We start from the raw sequence: 6,541 nt of genomic DNA, 5'->3' as shown, positions 1-6,541 counted from the left end.
ACCAAGTGATTTAGTAGTGTCGGTAGCCAATTTTGTGATGTGCTCGGTCCAGGTCAACTTGCTGTTAATAGTGATGTCGAGATAACGATATGATTCAACGGGGGATAGGGTTGTCGAGTTTGAAGAGTACTGGTATTCCTTGTTAGAGTGTTTACGGGAGATCCGCATAACTTTACATTTGGAGATGTTAAGTTTCATTAGAGAATTGGAACACCAGGTTTCCATTATATGTAAGTCGTTTTTTTCATTATTTATAGAGAATTGAGTATTTTTGTCATGGTCTCCCTTTCAGTAGCGAAGAAACGATGCAAATAGGAACAAGCAATACGGCAAAGTTGTTAGGACGTCGCTGTGCACTAGCCTTGTAGAGCTCCCCGCACGTGGTGACGACGACTGCGCCGCTCCTTGTACGGCAACGAAATACTGTGTGGGTGCGGATGACCCAGCCGTCTCACGGCAGAAGTGACGTGGAGTCCCCGGATGTGACACCGATGCGGTTTCCGCACTTCGTCGGCACCGACGTTAGCACTGCCAGCCACCGAACCGTACGGCCAAGGCGACGGCAGCTTGAGACCGGCATCTAGGGCTGCTGTTGTACGGCCACGGCGTGATCCTGGAGTCAGACTGCCTTGACGGAGAACTCGACATGATGAAAGTCCTGCGTCATCAGTGGAGCAGCGGCACGCTAGTGTTCCTTAGGAAATTATTTTCTATCTCTCTCAAACGTCGGCGGAGCTTAAGATTAGGGTTATAATATGAGCTTGTTGGTTCATCTTGTCAAGGCGAGTTATAGCGAAGAAACCGTAACAACGCTAGAAGACACGAAGGACGTCGCTGCGTGTGTAGCCTGTGTGTCCAGAGTGTGTGCCTATCCGTGTTTCTCGCCAAGGAGCTTTCAACGAACGAATGAACGAGTCCCGAGTGAATAAAGCTACTGAACTTTCTCATTCAACAGGATGAGTGGAGCGCATGTCGTTCACACGTAACTCTGCCTTCTCTGGAAGTTAGCGCTCTGTCTCATTGTATTCTTCTCACGCACTTACGCTATTCAAATCCTTCTGTATCCCGTCACAGGGCGCTCGCTTGACCACGAAAATATTTGGCACACCGCGGTATTTCACCAAAATAAGGATAGAGTATGAGCCAAATCGCAAATTGAACGCTCGATGTGGAGGATGTGTTTACAGTGTTCGCTTGAAGCGCAACATTTGACAAAAAGACCTTCAAGAGCATCCGAAACGAATGACAAGAAGTCTCCATACAGGCACGGCAGGTACATGAACTATACCACGAACACTTTGCAGGGATATTCACTTGACCTGTATGGCGGATGTATTTAGTTCTAACAGTTTCTTTTTTTTTTTTTTTTTTTTCAGATATGACAACTAGCTTTTATTTTGCGCACCCTGAATGAAAATTCGCTGTCTCCTCCCGAAGCAGTCAGACAGCCAAGTGCCTCATATCTTCCTTCAAACATGCCTTGTGTGTGAGAGATGCAGTTTTGAACTTACGGCACGTTATTGCCAGTTTTCATTTAGAAACAGTAATTGACTTTGCAAAGTTTCGCTTGGCTGAAATCTGTCACCGGAAATACGCGTTTCCTTGTCAGAGGTACTCCGGTCATCGGCCACTTGTGCTAATTGTTTTCCGCTGCAGCTGTACCTTCCCGCGCGCGCCACCTGTATTTCTGTTTTGAAGGCGCGAATCGCAGGCCCCTAGCTGCTTTCAATTCTCCGTCGCAATATTCATGTTCACAAGCTGCGAACGTACTACAGCACATCTTTGTATAACCGTACACGTAATAGTTTATCACTTCGAAATATCTTGCCGTAACATCTGAAATACAATTTATTGATGTGTTGATCTATGGAGCTTAACGTCCCAAAGAAACACTGTGGCTATGAAGACAGCGTTGCGGAGAGCTCCGGATTAACTTTGACCGCCTGGTTTCATTACGTGCACTAATCTAAGTACACGAGAGCTTTTGCATTTCGCTGCCGTCGAAATGCGGTCGCCGTGGTCGGAAATAGAAAGAAACGACCTCGTGCTCTGCAGCACAACGCTGTAGACACAAGGCCACCGCGAAGGGTTCTGAAATACGAGCACAGCGATACCGTAGTGAACGCAGTGGTGTCTCTACAAACATCCTGTAATCTCACCTGCTTTTTGCAACATGGCTCAGCAGAAGGGCGTACGTTGCCTCCGGTCATCTACGAATCGTGGTAACGTCGAGTCCAGGGCTGTCTGCGGTGGACATTGTCGGTGGAACAAGGCGCATTGTCAAACAGGGAAGGGTAGGGAACCCAAAGCCTTTGTGGGTGGGACGGGCTGAGAAGGACCAGAAACGTGCGTCCCGATGGCGAGAATATGCAGAAATATCATTACATTACAATTTGTTTCGTCGTTACGCTCGAGTCAAATTGATAGTCATTAAACCAAAACGACCTCATAAACAAAGAACGATCACCATCATCAAGCAATATCACCCTTTCCTGAGGAATGCTGTCGTAAGTAAGCGTCCCAAGCTCGTAAGCTCTGTTCATTTCCAACACTGACACTAAGCACGTTTTATCGCTTTGAACTACAAAGCTTATTTTAAGAATATTCTCCGATTTTCATGCTACCTATTTGCAGTCAGCCCCTGAGTGCTGACTGCTAAGAAAGATAACTTTGAGAAGGTTATCGGGACTTCGAAGTTAATCGCACTCTTCATGCAATGGTTGTGTTTTGTTTGCTTTGCTTCAGTAGCTTTTATTACATTTTGCTTGAACAGGATGGGCCCGCGCACGCCACAGATTTGTATCAATATTTGCATTATTTGTAATAAATTTGAATTTGTACAGTTCTAGGATAGCGCAAAGGTGACAACGAATTCAGTAAAGCTTTTAAAGTAAATGTGTAGCGATAAAAAATTTCCAATGCTCTGTTGTTTATCGTCTATTTTTATTATGCGTTAAATCAGTATATTGACCCAGTTTTGACCGCGCAAGGTCTCGTTGTTTGTTTAAACGCGATACGAATAGTTATATGCTCCGTTTTTACGCTCAGTAGAGGTATCGATTTCGGACAGTACTTGTCATGCTGAATACGCTGGTGTCCAGTCACCGAAGTTAATCCACCTTTAGCATGGTCACTGCTTTGTGAGAGAGACTTCCTGAAAAGGTCAAGTGGTGGTAGATTGCCTGAAGACGCACAATAGTGCAGGTTTCTGGAAATTGCTTGCATAAAAAAAAGTGCACTAAAAGTTCGTCCATTCAAATTACTACGAAATTCAAAATTCGTAGTTATGGTATGTCCCTCGTTTCAGACCAAGTTATGGTTAGCCAATTATAAGCAAAGTCTTGCCCCAACTTCAAAACTCCTATAACAAAGCCGGAATCGATATACAAAATTCTGTACAAGCTCAGCTGACAATTTTAACGATCCGTTAATATCTATGTTCTTTATGTTCTCTTGATTTTGTGCTTGTACTTTTCATTTAAAGTATGCTCTTGCTAGTATATTATTGATTTACATGTGTGTAACTTATTGGCTCCTGATTTTATATTGCATGGCTAGAAATAATACCTAGCCAAATGTGTACTTACATGTATACACATGAATAAATATCGCCGGTATCTCGACTTTGTGTCATTACTATTCTAAGTTACGAATTTCCTCGCTAAAGTACCACAGGCGCACATATTGACGTGTGGACAGAGCAGCAGCATGGAGCCTTGTCTTCAGGGTCCAATTCGCACAGATATATAGGATCTACGACCTTGACGCGACCCATGCATGCAGCTGGCTGGAATATAGCGCTTAAATCATGAAATACGACAGGGTTTGCGGAGTAAAAAAAATAGTGTAGTTATGCGGATCCTATAAACCATATCATGGCAGAACATAAATTCCCATGATAAGAACAAGCGGTGTGTCGTTAATTATCGCTGCATCTACTGCAGCGTATTGCAACTAAAGTGCAGTGGTGTGCGTGACGAGGTGTGCTGAAAATAAAAGTAGTGCTTCTACAGAGCCGACATCGTTGAGCTCAACAAGGTACAGCGGCGCAGAAGTGCAGCTTAAAAGTTCTGGCGCGAGCTTCCCTAAGCAAGTCGTTCAAGCATTCCAGTTGCAATTGCCGGCTCTTAATAGCCTCATATTCAAAACGTAACAACCTGTCGGTGTATTCAGGGTTCGCTGAAAGCTTAGAAGCACTTGCACCGTCACATTGTTGCGACGTTCTTAAACATCGCATTATTCGTACAATAACAGTGAGCGAACGTGCTCGCATGATGTTAACCTGATGGCAGTAAATGTCGACAGTTTCATCAACCTAACTTATGCCCAGTGAACGACGAAGACCTCTCTCTCGGAGATCTCTAATTACCCCTGCTTCGAAGGTCCGTGTGTGCATACAACGCGATATTGCTTAAGCGTTTTGTAACATTCTACTATTCTTACAATAAGAGTAAGCGAACATATTTACGTGTTGGCACGAAATTTCGAGAGTTTCATCGTCAGCCTAACTTATGTTCACGGGTGAGTCTATTCTCCCGGCAGCCGGCAGAAATTGTGAAACGAATTTCTCCCGACACTCGCCTCCTATTGGCGCTCGGAATTCACATGACAAACTGCCTTGAAAAACGGCCTGCAGGTTCGCCCTAACCTAACCTAACATAACCTAAGCTAATACCACCTAATCTAACCTAACATAACCTAAACTAATCTCACCTAATCTAACCTAACATAACCTACCCTTACCTTCGGAGAGCCAATAGGTGAGTGCCGGCAGAAATTCGTTTCAGAAATTCTCCCGGCTGCCCGGAGAATAACCACTGCCTACGTTCACTGCAAGACGAAGGCCTGCCCCGGCGATCGCCAATTACCCCTGTTTCGAAAGCTTATGCGTGCTGACACCGCGACATTGGTGAGGGGTTTGAAGCATCGCATTATATTTACAATAATAGTGAGCGAACATGCTCACGTGATGACAATGTCGAGCTTGCAAGCGCATTTTCGCTGCTCATAGTAAACTCACCAATGTATGCTTCGGTCAAACGGCCCCGGCATCGATGGATTGATTTTTTTTTTCTTCTTCTCTCCTGAAACATTTACTCGGTCCCGGCGAGGGCATTTGCCCAAGGCGCACGGTAATTTTGCGCCTGACACGGCAAGCATGACGGCCTCAACGCCTGAGGCGCGCGTCTTCGTCGTCTTTTTCCACTGGCCTGATTAGCATTGAAATAGATATAATGCATGCAACGACGTTGGCCGTCATGTACTTCCGTATTCGGTATAGGCCGTGATACTCATGAAAGTATTTCGCCGCACTCGTCAGCGCCTGTCGAAATACGATTGCACGGACCAGGCGGACGCCCGGCGCTAATTTCACCGCGTTCCGGACTACTTTTGACCGGAAGCCACACACAGCGTTTGCTTGCCTGCTTGTTCTTCACTTGTGGCGCACACCCACTACGGGGTGTGCTTCACGGATGCTTTTTTGTCGTCCGATGACACACCGACCTAGACCAAATCGATGTCGATTTTGGCAAAAGGTGACGTTAAGAATATGCACAAAACACTTCAGTTCCGCGTGCATCCGACTTTATATAATTGATGAACATTTTACGCAACCGGTTCGGAGATTAAAGAAAAAAAAAAAGGGGGGGGGGGGGTTGAATGCAGTGTGCAATATAAGGTACAATAGGTCACACTATGTTAACACCACAAAGCCCGAGCACCATTCCACATTAAAGAAAATTAGAACATGCTTACCTGGAGAGTACTTCTGTACTTGGAGAGTACATTCGTACCAAGAAACAGCGAAATCTTGAGTTATAACGTAATTAGCATAGTGATTACTTAGTTACTGGTTTTCAGCGCTATTCACAACTGAAACTTCCCTTCAGCATATCATACACGCTATTATGGGTTCGGAATTATGTTTCCCAGCGCTTAAATCAGCATTTTCAGGTATCGAAATCGCCGCATCAAAATTGATACGTTGGGCGCTGTGGGGTTAACATGCACAAAATCATGGTATACGAGTGTTTTCGCAATCCGACCCTATCGAAGCGCAACCGGGAATCGAACCGACGACCTCGTGCTCAGCAGCACAATGCCACAACCATTGAGCCGCAGCGACAGGACGGCGATCATGAATAAATCAAACGTACTTCGTAAACTCAATGCAAACGTACCGCGAGAGTTGAATCCAGGGACAAGGAGTCTGATAGCGAAAAACGGATGCATCTGACGAAGACTTAGAATTACCGCTAGAAAATTAGGAGACAGACTTAAATACATTTGGCGTTCTTACGTCATTTATTGCGCAAAGCATACTTAACTAGGCATATTTGTTTTAGCTCGTCGCTTTGAAAGTCAAGCAAAACATACCTGTCCTCGGCTGCGCTCCACTTGATCTTGATTTAGCCCACCTTCAACAATTACGACTGCGCTAATGAACGCACAACCTTAAAATTTTGCAGATCTCGTAGTCAGTTCTTCGATTCTCTTTGTGAGCCTTAGCCTGCCCACGACTTGAGGCGTGCACTATGAG

The 6,541-nt window shown here is 45.1% G+C and overlaps 1 protein-coding gene across 1 annotated transcript in view; it reads right to left on the bottom strand.

The window, feature by feature from the left end:
- Window positions 1–6,541, bottom strand: part of LOC119450054 (elongation of very long chain fatty acids protein AAEL008004) — a 391,994-nt gene that overhangs the window by 43,294 nt on the left and 342,159 nt on the right. The window lies entirely within an intron of this gene.

Source organism: Dermacentor silvarum, chromosome 4 (assembly GCF_013339745.2).
Source record: "Dermacentor silvarum isolate Dsil-2018 chromosome 4, BIME_Dsil_1.4, whole genome shotgun sequence".
Taxonomy (NCBI): Eukaryota; Metazoa; Arthropoda; class Arachnida; order Ixodida; family Ixodidae; genus Dermacentor; species Dermacentor silvarum.
Note: the sequence above shows the minus strand (reverse complement) of the source record. Positions and strands in the feature narration are given on the sequence as shown.